This window comes from Camponotus vicinus, unplaced genomic scaffold (genome assembly GCF_025532165.1).
Source record: "Camponotus vicinus isolate PSW18456_S1 unplaced genomic scaffold, iyCamVici1.0 SCAF_9, whole genome shotgun sequence".
Lineage (NCBI taxonomy): Eukaryota > Metazoa > Arthropoda > Insecta > Hymenoptera > Formicidae > Camponotus > Camponotus vicinus.
The window spans coordinates 15,860,689-15,878,038 of record NW_028141981.1 but is presented as its reverse complement, the minus strand read 5'-3'; the positions used below and the strand labels follow the sequence as shown (position 1 = coordinate 15,878,038).

General features: G+C 36.0%; 1 protein-coding gene across 7 annotated transcripts in view; it reads left to right on the top strand.

Annotated features, from left to right (window-relative positions):
- Positions 1-17,350, top strand: part of LOC145977015 (uncharacterized) — a 157,401-nt gene that overhangs the window by 110,850 nt on the left and 29,201 nt on the right. The gene's annotated exons all lie outside the window — the stretch shown is intronic.

The following is a 17,350-nucleotide window of genomic DNA, read 5'->3' as shown; positions in this document are numbered from 1 at the left end:
CAACCCGTCGTGAAAAGCCGTCACCGTAAAACCCGTACAAAAACATTAAAGAAAAAAAGAAATCGACTTTTTGGGCATTCGAGAATGTCTCTCGCGAATAAAAGATTACTTTACCCGTGTGATGTGGACTGAAGCAATGGAAATGTCGGTAGCTTTTTGATTAAAAAGAGCATTGGTCTTATAACATCTCGTATTCACATCTCCATTTCATAAGATTGCAAGGTAAATACGAGGAAGTAACGTTCTTCTCAATCTGATGCAGTACTATTTATTTTTTATTTTATTATGCATATGATATTATCAGAGAAATATAATATCGTGCATTTAATATAACTACGTATCAGGGATCTTTTTAACTCTTATTGATCTAATCTTTTTTTAATTAACATAAGTATAAAAATCGAATATTAAAATCTTTATTTGCCGTTTTCAATCAATGAGATATTGGAGAAATTTAAGATATTGAAAAACTATCGCATAGCAACATTACATTCCATTTCGGCCTCGCGGCGCGTTTATGACAGGCGAAATAGACGGCACATTTGGATTTGAAATTACCACTTAGACTCTCGCGGATTGGGTTAAATTGCAATTTCTGCCATGGCGGTATCTACCGTTCTGAATTATTAGATTACAGCGTCTGCGACAACACTTTCGTATAAATGCACATTCGCCGATTTCTCAATACCTGATCAAATTCGTCGATGCATGAAATATGACATACTTACTTTTACTCTGTCTTTTCTCTAACAGATTGGTAGAGTGATACATTATTAATGATACAATTGGAAATATAAAAATATATTGCAAAAAAATAAACCCCAAAAATGCAAATCACAAATATCACTTTACATTATTGCAAAATATTAAAAATATTGATAATCAATAATCGATATGTTATTATTGTGTCGTATCACATTCTTGGAAAATTTATTTATTTCAATTTTTTTCTATATATGTAAAGAACTCGTATAAGAGAGAAGCATTTTTTATTAAAATATTTAAATATATTTCTTAATTTTAATTAATTTATAATCCTTCCTTTCTCTTTAAATTGTATAAGCTTATATTATTTATAAATTTAAATAAAATGCTTATTAGCTTGCGAAATATATCAAATATTTACTTCTCTCATATAATTATGCGCACACACCAAACAATGAAAATTATGTATAAAATTCGAACAGGGGAATTTTTTATGAGCAGGTAAATGTTTTACGTTCTACTATAAGCAGAATTTACTGGAAAATGTGCACATCGAGCACATTGGTATTTTATTATACTGCGATCATTCGCAGCTGAGTTCTATTTTACACATTATACAGTTGTTTTAAATAAAATTGAGGTTCTAAAGATATTTTTTACTATCATTATCAAGCGCTTTCTGCATATGACTTACGGCCAACGTATGGTAGCAATCAAATGACGCAATTATAAGAATAAAGTTTATAACTGTATGTTTGATATTCATAAATAAAGAATTCTTTAATTTTTAATTGCATTCAATTTGAAATTTATTAACTTGTTAATATTTTATTTTCGATTTTTCAAAGAGTCTGTCATATATTAAAATTAAGATCAAACTATTTTATGTAAAAATATCTTTTATCTTTTTATATTTGCGGAAAAAATTATATAATTCACATATGAATAATTTAATGCGTATTTATATTTAAGTTCTATCAAGCTAAAGTTACTACCTTGATACTCAAGACATAGTCGAATGATAACTGCAATATTATGTGCATAATACTACTTTATTCGAGCATTACAAAAGCGAGAAGTAAATGCATGCGGAAACAAAACATACGGAGAATCGTGTCGCATGAACGTTATGCATTAAAATGCATTTGATTTAATTCCATAAATATGGTAAATTGCACGGCAATTTAAAATAAACTGCGAAAGCTATGTAAAATACCCGGGAGTCCTTCCAAAGAATTATGGCGATAAAGTGATCACAGCTGAAACAACTGTCCTCTATCCATGTATGTTTTCATATGTATGCGTCACCGGTATTTGAATGATAAATCAATGAAATGGCAGCCCTGACAATAGAGATTTAGTGGCGGACTCAGATCGATTGTTTCCACTGCAGAAAGTAGCGATTCCCGTGCGTTGGTCAGACATCAGTATGCATCGACAGTAGTAACAGTCAGAGTATTTGCTTTCAAGACCGTGTCGTAACTCCTGAATTCAGCTTGCTATCGACACACATACAGCTCTTTAAATGGCCTGTTCAAGTCAAACGACTTCGTGCATCAATGAATTTTTTAGCGAACCGCCCACGATGATCTTTACAATTCTACGATCTATTCCGTGGAGAAATAAGAAATATTTATAAATATTCTGGTGACTGAAACGAAAACTTCAATACAGTAAAATGACGCATTGATGATGGCGAAAAACTGAGTTATTTCGAATTTATATCGTTTGTCACAGAAATGCAATTTATGCGATCGAAAGGTAGCTTTGTGCATGTATGATTGAAAAGAATGAAATTTGCCCCGAGAAAGAAATTTTACAACAGTAAACAAACATCTCTTGTTTTTGCGTAAATGATGGCAGCAAACAATCGGTAATGTTGTTCCTTCATTGCGGCTCTTACCCAAAAATTTCCATCGAAATGATCGAAACGCGTTGACCTACTCGAGAGACGCATTTAAAAATGAACACAGCTGCACGCAAATGTAAAATTCACAATATGTCGATTTCTTCGTTCTATGTACAACACGGTCAGCACATTTCTCGAATAAATACGATACATATGATAAAAATATATTTCTTCTCTCTCCGCGCATTTCAACATAGTCAATCTAGTTTTTCTGAATATTTAAAAAGACACAGAATACGATCAAGTATTTTGATATCTTTATATATATATATATATATATATATATATATATATATATATATATATGAGATGAATTTTTTTATATTAAAAATATTGAATTCTTATATGAATTCTCTTTATATGTGAATTTTTTATATTAAAAATATAACGAATTCTTTAAAAGCATTTTGATTGTTAAATATAAATTTTAAATTATTAAATATACATGTGAAAATAAAATATCAATAATATTAAATACGTTTTAATATTAAAGCTTTATAATGCGCGAATGAGTTTATAAAATATATTTATCTAATGTATTCCTAAATATTTCTTCTATATTTCTTTAGTATTATATAATTTATATAATTTATATAATTTATATAATTTACACAATAAATAAGTATATTTTTTAATGTACCTTTTAATAAGTTAATTAAATAGATATCGAAGCAAAAATTTTATCAGAAAATCTTGTGCAACATTATTGAATTACAAACAATTAACTTCATAAAATAATATCATTTATATATTAATTTAAATTAAATAATTTAAAAAAACAATATAACAATTTTTTCTACCATTAAAAGCACTATTTAAGAATAATAAGATGCAATTAGTGTTAGTTTGTATTATAATGTAGTCTCATTTCTTATTTATGGATTAATATGAACTATATTATCATGTATGTACGCATCATATACATACATTTATTTTTCATGCTACGTAATAAAAAACTATAATTGTACAAAGAGACAAATTTCCATTGAAAATATAATCCATCGATGGAATGCAGATTCCACCAAGTTCAATCGATAAGCGAATATTTCGAGATATCTCTCCCAAGAGATCAGAAATCAGCCACGATAATATTATAGCACAAGTTGCCTTGTCGGGATTTCTGACAAACTCTGCTCGTCATATCCTTTCTATCACTTCAAAATCGACACGCTCACAACATATATCATATCTGATATATATGACAAAAATTGCGAGATTTTATTTTCAAAGCGCGCAAAGACTTTTATTGTGTGTGTGTACACATACATATATGTATATATAATAAATACATAAAATAAATCTCATGGAATGTATTGCATTGAAAAACACGCCATATCGAAGCGTTTATATGTATATGAAGATGTAAAACGGAATTTCTGATTAAATCAACTGAAAATCGTCGCAATCGCATCATACGGTTGTAGCACCGTTATAATTATTTGCGATATTGCAGCAACCAATGACATATGTTGTTTTCATTGCCGGAGTAATGAGTACGATTACAGATAATTCATGATTTTTATGTACGAGACAAATGTGAACAAATTCTTTCGGATTATAATTATCCTGCGCCCGCACAAAAGTCCATAGAATAGCAGTTTTCAAATTGTGACTTTTCGAAATAATGGAACAAACATCTGCAAAAAAGTGTAGGTTATAATAAATTTTTTTTTTGGGAACTTATATGAATTTATTTTACAAATTATTTATATTATATCTCTTTTTTAACAAATAAAATATATATATTTTGAAAGTAGAAAAAAAATATATATATATTAAAGAGTATAAAGAGATAAATTTAATGATAAATTTTAACGAGCTAAAAAGATCTGAATTTTAAAATTTGAGAACCGCTTTATGAAAATACCAGCCTGACGTTCGTTCGTCACGACAGTGACATAGGAATGTTTTATTTCTTTATCCCATTGCACCAGCAATCGTATTTGTACTTGTCGCAATATATATGTATGTCGAAAAAGTTTTAGCAATGACAGAATTATAATAAAAAAGTCATGAATGTACAAAAGTTTGTGAAAAAGAAATATTGAAATTTTGAAATATTATAAGCCTTTCCTGAGTAAAGGAAAAATATCGGGATCCTACCTACAGAACATATTAATTTATTAACATACGAATATATTAATATACATATTAAATTATTTTCCTCTTTCATTATCATTAGTAATAAAGCAATTGAATGAATCACAAAACCCTTAAAAATATAAATTTTTAAGAAAACAAATTAATAAATATTAATGAGAATTTAATTTATAAATAAAGATATTTTATAAATAAAAATTGAATAAATATCTTTATTTATAAATCAAATCTTTTTGTTTTGTAGGATTAATTTTAAAGATCTTTTGTAAAATTATACAAGTGTGTGTGTGTGTGTGTGTGTGTGAGTGTGAGTGTGTGTGTGTGTGTGCAAATTGGATGTAACTTCAGTGAATTGTCCTGAAAATTCTTTCTATGGTTACGAAACAATTTCTACTTATGAAAGATATCTTTTTAAGATATCTAATTTAAGGGAGAAATGATATTTTACCCGGGATATTTTAGAAAGAATGCTCAGCATCCGGCATCCAAAAATCTTTGTTAGAAGCACAGCATTCAGTCTTGCTGTCGCGGAAAATCGAGACCGGGCTTTGATTCTCCGTCGAGATTCAGAAAGTCTCTGATGACGAACGGGAGCGTGCCGATATATATCTCCCGATGGACCAGTCGTGAACTCTCGTCGATGTAACTATCGGCGGGTGAATCTCCGCGGAGAATCCGCGGATTGCGCGTTTTCCTTTTCCTCTGAAACGACTTATGAAAATAGTATTATTTTGCCATTTCCTTCTTTCCTCAAGAGCATTCTTGCACATTCGTTTCTTAGATGGTTTTATGGTGTCTTGTGTCCTGCTTTTGCTATTTCATTTATGTCTTATGATCGGTTTGTCATATGTTGAAATATTCAAATAAATTGTCAAGTTTATTTAATTTTTTTTATTTTTATACACACATGTGTGTGTGTATATGTATATAAAATAATTATCAGTATAATTAACTAACATATCTGACTTGTGAAAACGACTAACATGAACAAAAGATATATTTCTTTTTACATCGCTTCTTATAGATTATAAATGTAATAATTATCAAAAAGAAATGCTTGCAGATAGTTTATAATTCGATATGCTTTTAAGTTTTCGTGTATCCAAGTCTGATATAATACTAGTAGAGTACAATTTGATTTTCGATTTTCATGCGATGATGTTGAAATAGAACATCACGTAGTGTGCTACTCGATCAGGCTTCTTTTCACGATATTTCCTTTCAAAGAAATTGCTTTTGCATTATCCCCACTTCGTGACCATATGGAAAAGTTGCAATATGACTATTCCGGTAGCCAATCGCGACAAAGGACGCACCAGTGAGATTCTTTTCGATTTCACTCGAGCGCATTTATTTTCCTTTTTCTTTTCCTTTCGCACCCCATATTTTCGCGCGTAAAGGCGACAAGAAAAATCCGTAAATTTGGTTTAGCGATCGACTCGCATACATCTCGATCCCTGAATTTCCACCTTGCCGTCACGATATTGCATTTCCAATCGACTGTGGGGGAAATTCAATGTGATCCTGTGGGAATTGGGTGCTTAAATGTGTCTGCATAGGTAACACGGAAACAGGAATCGCGCGCCGTTTAACCACTTTCTCTCTCTCTCTCTCTCTTTCTCTCTCTCTCTCTCTCTCTCTCTCTCCCTCCCTCCCTCTATCTCCATCTCTCCCTTTCCCTTTTGATGCTCAATTAAGATTTCTGTACCCCTGCGAATAATGAGCAGGAAATTGTCGACGGAGATGTTCCCCACTTGTGTCAAAATCATAGTTAGCACGACGTTAAAGAGGTCGAGGACTCGTATCTATTAGTGATTAAACTTGCAATTATATCAATTTTCGATTTTTCCCTTGATTCTTCTTATTTATATTCACAAGCTGCAAAAGTATTTTTGCTAAAAGAAATGCAAAAAAAGAAAGATTAAAATTGTTAGAAATTATTATATATAAATTTATATGTAACTTGTCTCCGGAAGAAGACAACAATCCATATCGACAAATAACTTTTTTTTGCATTTTATTATATAATTCATGGATTTCGAAATGTTTGATATAGAATAAAAAATAAAAAGCGTATTAATGCGAATAAATAAAATAGCACGACTTGAGATATTCGCGGAAAACTCATGTTGCAATGCGAGTTTCATTACAACCGCGTTACATTACGCACTATCGTAGCAGCGTCGGGTTAATATCCCTCCCCCCCATGGCAAACTGATGGACCGATCCCCTCCAAACATCCCTATCGCTTCATTGCGACGCGCAGTGCGGCGTTGCAACCGCATGCACTATCGGGTGCAATGTCCTTACCCGATGGAAATTGTTCCACTTTACGGCCGTGCCGTCGAAGGACTCGCCACCGCAGGGATGGGTCGTTGAGGGACGATGCACTCTCTCATCTTTTTCATTGAAACGATACTTCGTCCTTCATTTCCCGCGAACCGCGAATACCGATGCGCCGTACGATCGATGCTTGCGCACTGTCACAGCGGTTGTCCGCATCCGTGCTTCTTTTACTACTGCATGAGATACGGATGAGCGATTTATCGAGGAGCATCGCGTGAGAGGAACGACTATCGTTTCACAGTCGTATTTCGGGATCTTTGAAAAGTCCGAAGAATTTAATATGAATCTCTTCGATGGAAAAAGTATCTTTCACAAAAAGGACAGTATTCTGTATGTACTGTCAGCTTTTCGAGAATTCGTACGACGTGTATCTTTAAAGAAAAACGCGAACGATATCCTGTACCTGTAAGATTAAACAATTGCGAACGCGACCGTAAATTTTATCCGAGACAGGCACGGTAATTGAGTAACGCCGCAATTTCGATGAAATTTATCATCGCAGGATTGAATTCGCTGGCCCGATCTGACTATATTTCTCGACATTACTCCTTTAAAGGAGAAAGAGAGCGTCATTTCCTGTTTTCTAAATTATTGCTCGCAATCTCTCCGCTGCCTTCATGAATGCGCCCCGGCTCTCCTTCTCTCCACTCGCCCCCTCTTCCCTTCCCACCGTATTGAATCGCAAACAATGATTTTCCTCACGTAGCTGCATCTCCGGACATACAATGCCAGGAATTGCAGTGATTGCCAGCTTTGTACTTTGAACGCTTTTCCGCCCGCCTAACGAGGAGACCACCGAGAAGAAGAGAGATTTCCGCGGACACACGCGACGCGTTCGCATTAAAGTGCCGGTACGCGAGCGGAAAGAAGTATTGGACCCATCTTCGAGGAACGCTCGCCATTTTAGTCGATGGAGCACGTAGTTCATGATTAAAACGGCCATACGTTTAGAACTTTATGTGACTTCGGAAATTCGTAACAAACATATCTTAGGCGACAAATGTTTTCTATAGCAATATAACAGAAATATTAGATATTTATATTCTACAATTAATATCCATTAATACACAATAATATTATAATAGAAATATAATCTTTTTTTTCCATTAATAGAGAAGGATACACTGAAATCGGCTTGCCGCACTGTAAATTGTATAAAAATAATATCGGTACTTCAATATTTGTTCATTTTACAGAAATTGACAATCCACACATATGAATCGCTAATCCACTTTTTCAATAAATGCATTATTTACCATTTAGTGTTCAGTGAACATCGATTGCTACGAAAACCTACAATACATACAGTGAAAAAAAATCTGGATTTATCAATATCAATTTTAACCGCAATCATCGATTGAAATTGAATACGCTTAAAATCTACAACTGTCAGAAAGAATTGTGAGTATACTGACAAAAAATAGCATCTTTGATTCAAAACAAAACAATTTGTTTAAGTTTTAAAAAGCTTCTTGTCCCAGCTGTAATTAACAATTGGACAGGCGGATCTTTTTGTATTCACATCTTTAATTAAAGAAAGAATAGAGCGTCCCATTCACTATATCTGTTCAAAGTTCCTCTTGTACAAGTCAAATAACGAGTCTAGATAAAAAAAGAGAATTATAATTGCCTTTAATTACAATCGCATTTAGCTGATAATAAACTGATTTGTCAGAATATCGCTTAGCGTGCACCGATGAGCTTGATATTTCTACGTCGAAGAAGGACGCTCACCAGAGATATACGTATTATTTATCATCCCGGAGCACTTTCGAGGAGGATCAATCGTTAGGATATCGAGAGATGAGAGATAGGTTCGGGACTGTGACACCGTCACGCCTTACTCAAGTCCTTTTCCGAATTACGCAGCCGTTTCACGGGTGTCCGTCATCGGTGAAAGGCGCATACATACATACGTACAATCTATACGTCCATCAACTAGAAGCGGTTGACCGCCGAAAGCAAACCATTTCGGACTCGACCGGCGATTCCAACTCCGGGAGATCCGCGGTGTGACACGAGTTTCGATCGGCCGTCAACATCGTTCAATTTTCCGTAATGGGTCCTGGCGTCAAACGCTCCCACGCAACTCTTGCTGGAGTTGCCCGATTACGAGCCGCCCCGGGAACTACCCTACGATTTTGCCTCTCTTTCCCTTTCTCCTCTCTCCCCCCTCCCCCCGCTCTCCTCTTCCTCGCTCTCTGACGCTATTCGATGACTAGCAATTTCATTCCTTTCGTTTGCAATCGGCGTGGTCGTTATCTAATTGAGCATCGGTACGATCGATCGTTTAAGCGTGCGAAATTTCAGCATAATTAAGCCTCCGTAACACGATATATTTCATCAACGTGGGATAACATCGGTCTAATGAGTCATTATATTAATTTTGTTCAGTTATCTCTTGCGGAGAAAAATGGTGTAAAATATGAATTTTATTTTTAAATTCTCTTACAAAGCACATTTTAATGAAGTTAAAATTAATATTAAGGAGAAAAAAAGAGATATTTTTCAAAACAAGGGAAAGTTATTTAATGAAGCGTTCTACAAAATCTCGAGTTTTATTGTACATATTTAAATAGGATATTTCAAGTCAATCAGTGCGAGATAATTAAAGAGAGAAAGATATTTATTAGCTACAAAAGGAATCGAAAAGGCTAGATATAAACATTTCCTTTCTTACGTTCTATTTTGGTGAAAATCTTTTACGCATAATTTTTAATATCTACATTTCATTTCTTGTCTTCCATTAATTAATATATTTATATCGGATAATAAAAGAAATAATTATTAATTTTGCCCCAGTTCCAGTTCAATGTCTAATAATGGCGTTTTCCGTACATATCCTAAATTACCTGTCTCCTTAACGTGTAATGAATGACTGCGATTAAAGCGCGGAATGCGATTGTGTGGTAGGCTATCGCGGCTAACTGTTTGTAGACATGGATTGTAAGAACGGCTATAGCGTTCCCTTCATGTAAGTTCGTTCGGACAAATGACGATATTCTTCTCCTTCGTGGTTTCGCCTGCGAGCATATACATTGCCGTAAAACCTTTTTATTACAGCAAAAACCAGTTCATGTGCTCGGTTTTTAGCCGCGGTGCATTGTTACTTTTTACTTCTCCAAAATGTCATTAATCTAGTCCGTGCATTTTTCTTTCACGTACATTATTACCGCGATAATTATAAAGAATATCACACCCGAATATCTTTACTAAAGAATTATAAATTCTTCTTTATTAAAGAATTATAAAATTTTCTTTATTAAAGAATTATAAAATTTAATTTGTGTTATGTTGATACATCATCAAACGTACAAAACATTTGTCTAGGATGAAAATAATTATGATCTAAGAGTCGTGTTTAGCAATATTTAATTTTCACTCCATGCCGCGAAAGCAAGCATACGAAATTACACACGGAATCGTCGGTCCATCGCCGATGGGTACAGTCTCCACACAAAGCATTCCATATTATCTCTCTCACGACCGGGAATATGGGGTAAACGAGCCCTTTCTGCGTCTATTGAAACGTACCAAAACAAACAGCATAGAACTTCCCTCGATTATCGCGGAATTTCAATAGCCAGTTTCCGCTGTCGGCGACCGACACCTATTCCAACACCGGAGACGGTCCTAATGCATTTGATCGGCGAACAATCCCGGCGGAGCACGACGTTGCTCTACGAGCGCGATTTATAGGATTGGGAATCATCGGCGATGTCGTTCGCACGCGGTGTGTCCCGATACATCAAACTTCTCCCTCGCGATTTCTTTCCTCGCGAATTTTCCGAGAGAGAGAGAGAGGAGAGGGCAAAAGTATCGCGCGTATATCCATTTCGCTCAATGTCGTTGAGGATGACGAATGTGTCGGGTGTGCGTCATCAGCATCGATCATGAAATTCATCTTGTGATTTCCCGGGGGGCACTTTGGGATATTATCGGAATTTCGTTCCCTCGTCGCCAAAGTTTTGGAAAATAATTCGTCGAACCGAAACAGTTCGAGAACGATCGACTGAGGACTCGTTTCTGCTCGGTGGTTTGACAATCTCCCGGCGGATCAGTAGAAATTCGCTTTGTTTACCGTGCAAACGGATACGAGATTGTCAGGCGCTATTCTGATTTTCGCCAACGATTTCCCCTCTTGGTGCAATTGGCACATAGAGCTGGATGTGTCAACGTCGACATTTCATGTGTTAGTCGAACAAATTCATCTTTTTTTTCTATATTTATCGAAGAAGAACATTTATCAAGCATATTTATTTTTACATACTTATCAATAGAAATTCTTTACGTAGAGGATTTTATAAAATCAAATACTGTTGTCGTTATAAATTGAGAAGCATAAAATAACAAATGATAGAAAGCCGGTAAAGTGCAAAGCATTGTCGAACGAGATTAGTATCAAAATAATCCATGATCCTTCTAGCATTAATTTATAATATAAACACGAGGAATAAAATATTGAAGTATTGAAACTATATAAAATACATTGAACAATTTTGAAAAAGCATCTAATGCAACAGCTCTCTATCTTTGTTTAAAAATGAAAAAATATTTTCATTATTCTAGCGCTTTTTACAAAATATCTTTCGAAACGTTGCGTTTCCCCCGGGTTATGAATATTTACCTGGCCACGATTGTTTTTCTTCGCGTCTAATTTTATACGTTTTATCCATGTACCATGTTACTCATTTCATGTACAATTTCACCAGTCAATGACCTAAACCGCAATACAGTATCAATACCAATATCAATAACTCCTCCCAGCGCGTCGCTAATCGCGGCCGGTCTATTTATAGCTATTCACCCTCCCGATAAATCGATCGACCCGCGAGTAACCACACACCTGCACACCGCTTTCCCTCTCTCTCGCTCTCCCCCTGCCCTCAATCTCTCTCTCTCTTTCTCTTCCTTAACATTTATACATCTGCTCTGCGCTCGAGAAACCGAATTTCCCTGAATCTAATGGTCCATCGAGCTAAAGTGCCGGCCAAGTCCACGCAAGCGTTCCTGCTGTCGCCTCAGCCTCCCTCCTTCGATACTCCGCCACCCTCTCCATTCTTTGGGTCAGCAGGATGAATGAGCCGAGCAAAGTGCACGCCGGGGATGTCACCAGCTTTCTATCCCTCCACCGCTTCTCTACCACCCCGTTGCAACCTCGCGGCGCAGACTACTCGCGTCGCCCCTCCCACGACCAAAAATAGCCAGATCCGCTGACGTCATTGATCTGTCGTCCTTGTCGCCGAGGACGAAACTATCCCCGGAACCGGCCGGGGTCGATGAGCGACCGGTGGCATCGCCGACCGGGCAAGTATTGACGGCCACCGCGGATGAGACTGTTACCGTTACATTTAATATCGTAACACGTGGTACGGTACGCAATTTCTGCGATCGCTCTCGATTTTAACGCGTCGCATTAAAATAGATGAGAATCGCGACCCCGTGCGAGCAGCACGGAACCGTTTTAGTTCGACGGGCATTGCAAGCGTCGCAAAATTTCGAGCTCAATATTCCGGAAGAGCGCTAAAATGTCGGGAAATGCCAAAATGTCTTTGTTTTTTTCCTAACTTAAGTCAAACTCCACTATCAGGAATTTTCCTACGTTCAAGGACCGAGGAACGATCCCGAAATTTATTTAGGAGTTGACCGCGCGTCTTTCTGATGAAAACCATTCTTTACGGCCAACGTCGACCTCAACGGCGGCGGCGTCCGGGCCGGCGTTTCCGGCGTCGTCGCACGTCCCGTGAAAGAACGAGATTACGCTCCTTTGTTTTATGAATGGCGATTCATCGCGCCGCCAAAGCTGATGCCAGTTGTCGGGTTATTCCGAGTTCCTTCTGCATAGTCCTTCGCTTCCGTCACGAAGGGCTTCAACCGTGTACCGCTCCCTCCCTCTTCCCTCTCTCTCTCTCTCTCGCTCTCTTTTCTCGTCGCTTTGTATGATTAAGTTGCTCGTTTATATTTCTCTATGTAAGCGAGGCAAAATGTGTTACCATCAGCGACTCGATCTGTCAGCCGCATGCTCCGCGATCTCTTTGTTAATCCAAATTTCTCTTGCCATTTTATCGCTGACTTCTTATTCTTGCTATCTCTCGCCTCTGTTGTGCATTAACTAGCTAATTATTATACGTTCTTACGTCAAAAGATGCTCGAACGAAGCTTATTAGTTTGCTTAATTTCTGGAAACTTACTAGTAAGTTGATAAAATTTGCTTTTACAACTACCCAAGTTACCTAACTTAAATTGAAAAATTTTATAACATAAATTGTACATTTAACAATTCTGGATAATTTTCACGTTGACAATTTCCGATTAATTAGAATCTTGATAACAGTAAATTGTGTACATTGTTTCGCGAAACTATCGCCAAGCTAGCGTCTAATTTTTTGTTCGCACGCGGCAGCGAAACGTGTTGTACGGATGCGGCTCCATTGACCGCGAAACTTCCCGGCTGCGGGATGCCGGTGCCGGTGCAGAAGTTGGTAAAATGGAAACTCGGTGACCGAAGTTCCGGCGCGATTAAAGGCTGCCGTAAACGTACCCGTCTGTGTCCACTGTGGTCTGCGGATTGCACGGTTTGTTGAACACGTACGGCCTACGCCGGCCGTACATTCGCGTATATCGCTAACAGCAGATGGATATCTGGCGTCTGGCAATTTTGTCTCTGTCAGATCGAAGTGATCCAACGAGATTAAACTGGACGCGCCAATAACTATAGGCCTAACAATTGTTCGGTTGTCCGGTTGCCTATATACATAACTGAAAATGTTATGTGGATAATATTACATGTGTATAACATCGCTAACTACGCGCAATCGTGGTCCCATTGGTGTTCATGATTCGGCATAACATGCTAGTTAATTTTGAACCTTGCCTGTTACAATATACCTTGCAATATACACATTAGAGACTCATGAGAGATTCAAGAGACAAATAAACAGGCAGAAGACAAACAAACAAACAAAGAGACAGAAAAGCATAAAAGGGATTGTTTAATTGTTTAATTATATACATACAATTAAATAGCTGTTTTGAATATCAGAGTTTTTTTCTTGTGTGTGTCCTGTGAATATATATAAAATTATTTTAAATAAACAGTTTTCAACTAAAGCAGACTTTAGGAAAAAAACTTCTGTGTTTTCTCACATTATAAAAATATTACGTCAAAACTAATATATAAAGTGCAGCACTTTCTTATCATAATGACAAATGTATAAGATTTTTCTTGTTCTTTACGTATATAGAACGCAAATGAATTCGTACAAAGGAGCGTGAAAGATGGGATAAGAACTAAGTGGGAATCACATTAAATTACAACGGATTCATTATATGAAATTGTGTAATCTTCGTTGAAACGGTGCGAAACATAAAGCATCGTACGTTTGAGCGAATTTTGCACGTTCCCTCTTGCAAAAGTCGGAGACTAACTTTGAGAATTCGCAGTTAATTTGTAATAGGAGAAATCTGTTCAAAAGTTTTACTTCTCAACTTCCATGTTCTCACAACGCCATTTGGCATCAACATTCCATTTTACGTGGTACTATCGCGCTATCATCATTCAAAGTATATCTCTGTATTGTTTATATTGCACTTTTCTTCATCACGATGATTTTTGCGAAAGGCATGTCCAAGAATTATCTTATAAATTATATTGTGAGAAATCGAGATATTCGAGAAACATTTGATATCACTGATATATGATTTATTATATATAATTATATATGAGTAACATATGAAATTTTATTTAAAGAGAAAGAGAGAAAGAATTTATTTCATATCTTATTTATTTATTTTATACTTGTTTACAATATCAATATATATTTGCTAAGAGAAGATTTGCTCTTTCTAAAGAAATAATATATAATTTATTGCCGTCTATCCATTTTATAAAAGAAGGAATTTTTTTATTTTTAATTAATTATTATTAAGTTTTAAATATCGCAAAACAGCTTTTCAGTTGTCGAATTGAACAGTCGCCTAGGAAAAAAATGGACTGCGCAATTTCGGAATTGCTAAAAAAATTCCAAAATAAAGAAAAGAAAACCCCGAAAGATTTGAATAAAAATTTAAAAAGCGTGCAAGAAACGAAACGTGTCTGGAAAGACATCGATGTCTCTAATGACTACTCGGTCCACAGCCAAACGGATTTCTCTGCTCGCGATTGAATAAACTCTCACATCCCGACCCGACGTTCACGGCACGTCAACGTGCGGGGTATATGCCTTAGTACCCTTTTCCTGCCCGATAATCAAAGGCTTTTCGCCCCTGCAGTTCGGTGGACAAAGCGAGCACGTACTTCCCAGGGGTGCAATGGGCATCCCCGAGAGCTCCTTTTACAGTTGTTTCATGGCAGGAAGAGAAGAGTTAACTCTCTTTAGAAGGGAGAGAAAAATTGGTTCAGAGAAATCTCAAACAGGTTATTGGTTGGCTCAATATTAGCGAATATTAAAAGTGAAAATAATTAGAGATATAATTAAGATTGGAGTATTTAATGTTTATTTGGAAATATAATATGTAAATTATTCAATTAATTGTAATGATAATTATAATTGCGCGAGAAATGAAAGCCATATACAAACAAGACTCGAGATTAGAAAGAAAAAAATTTTCAAACACGGGTGAAAAATGTAAAAGAGAAAATACAATATCCGAAGCAAGAGGAAACGCTAGTAAAATTCACTCTGCGCAGGTCTCGCGATAAAATTGAATTGAAAATTCAGATCCATTCCAGTCGTGCTGAAAGAAGCGGATTAAGGTACAACGCGACTCGATGGTACGACCGATAGATTATTTCATGGAAGCACGTAATTCTCTTTGCTGGAAAAGGATCTAGCGCGTCAATTCTTGTTCGTTCCGTGAGAAATTCTCGCAGAAAAAGAGATTTATATAGCTCTCCCGATAACACGCTAGGTACGATAGTTAACGCGAGCTCGCGAAATGTCTATTAAGGTTATAGGACTCATAGCGAATAGAATCGAGATGTAATAGCGCGCGATACAACGATTTACAAGGTAAATGGTGCGCGAGCTATCATTTTTCATCCTTTCAACGTCTACAATTCCGAGAAATTACCGGAAGAAAGATTAGCCTCAATATTTTGCAATAAGAGAAACATTTCAAGAAGCTGATCAAATCTATTTTTATATTCGAATAGTTTCATTTGCATTTAAACAGATCAATTTCGATGAATCGATCTAGATATAATCTGATAATAATTACTCGATAAGTAAGATACTTGAATATAATTGTGAAAAAATTTATATCGGAATAAATTAAACATATTTCTCTCGTGCTACTTTAGCGCAGTCTCTTTCCGATCAAAACGAAGATAATTGGCGAAGGATTAGCATGTTATGTCCAGGATGGTGGCGTAAAGGAACAGTAATTATAGGTTTCTGGAACAATCACATCTAATCCGTTGGCAATCGCTATCGGCAATCGCCAGGGGAAGCAAAGAGCCCAATCCTCGATAATCCCAATGCAGCTGGGTATACCTTGATACCCGATTGCTTTAATGCCTCATTACATATGCGTGTAACATCGGCGCGCACTCGGTCCACCAGGATTAGATTTCGTTTAGGCAAATCGCGCTATTCTGTTCCGGTCTCTGATGACGTTGATCCTCCAAATTATACGTTATAGCTTTTATCGGTGTACTCGCATCCAATCGATAATGCCGAAAATTCACAGCGATCAATTCATTACGGATTATTCCGCGAGACGTTTCCCAACTAACGTTGCGTCTGATCATACTCAGTCCTTAACTACTGAGACGAAGTTTTCCTGTAATATTCAGTCGGTGCGGGATGAAAATGAAAGCAAAGATAAATGCTGATTTCTATAGAAGGGAAATATTTTCTCAACTTTTTAATTTTCAACTTATTAAAACTTATTATAATGAAATCTCAATTAAACTTTAGTTCAAATAAAATTTTATAAAACAGATAAAACAGTTATTAATTTTCTTTTTGTTTGATATGCATGAACTCGCGAAATGTTTAATTCGCTTATATAAAATTAGAAGCAGTCTAACGCTGCGGCTGGCTATATTCAATTCTTAAATACTGAGATGAAGTTTCCGCGCGTCCTTCCATGAAATAAAGTCTTGTAAAACAGGAGCATTAATTTTCTTTTTATTTGATATGCGCGAGGCCCTCAGAATGTTTAATTCGTTTGATACTCGAATGAAAACTAAACCAAAACCATGTCTTTATTATTTATGCAACATCGTGATATTCCATGTTGATACCGAAAGGGGAAACAATTTATACAAATATTAGAATTAGTCGC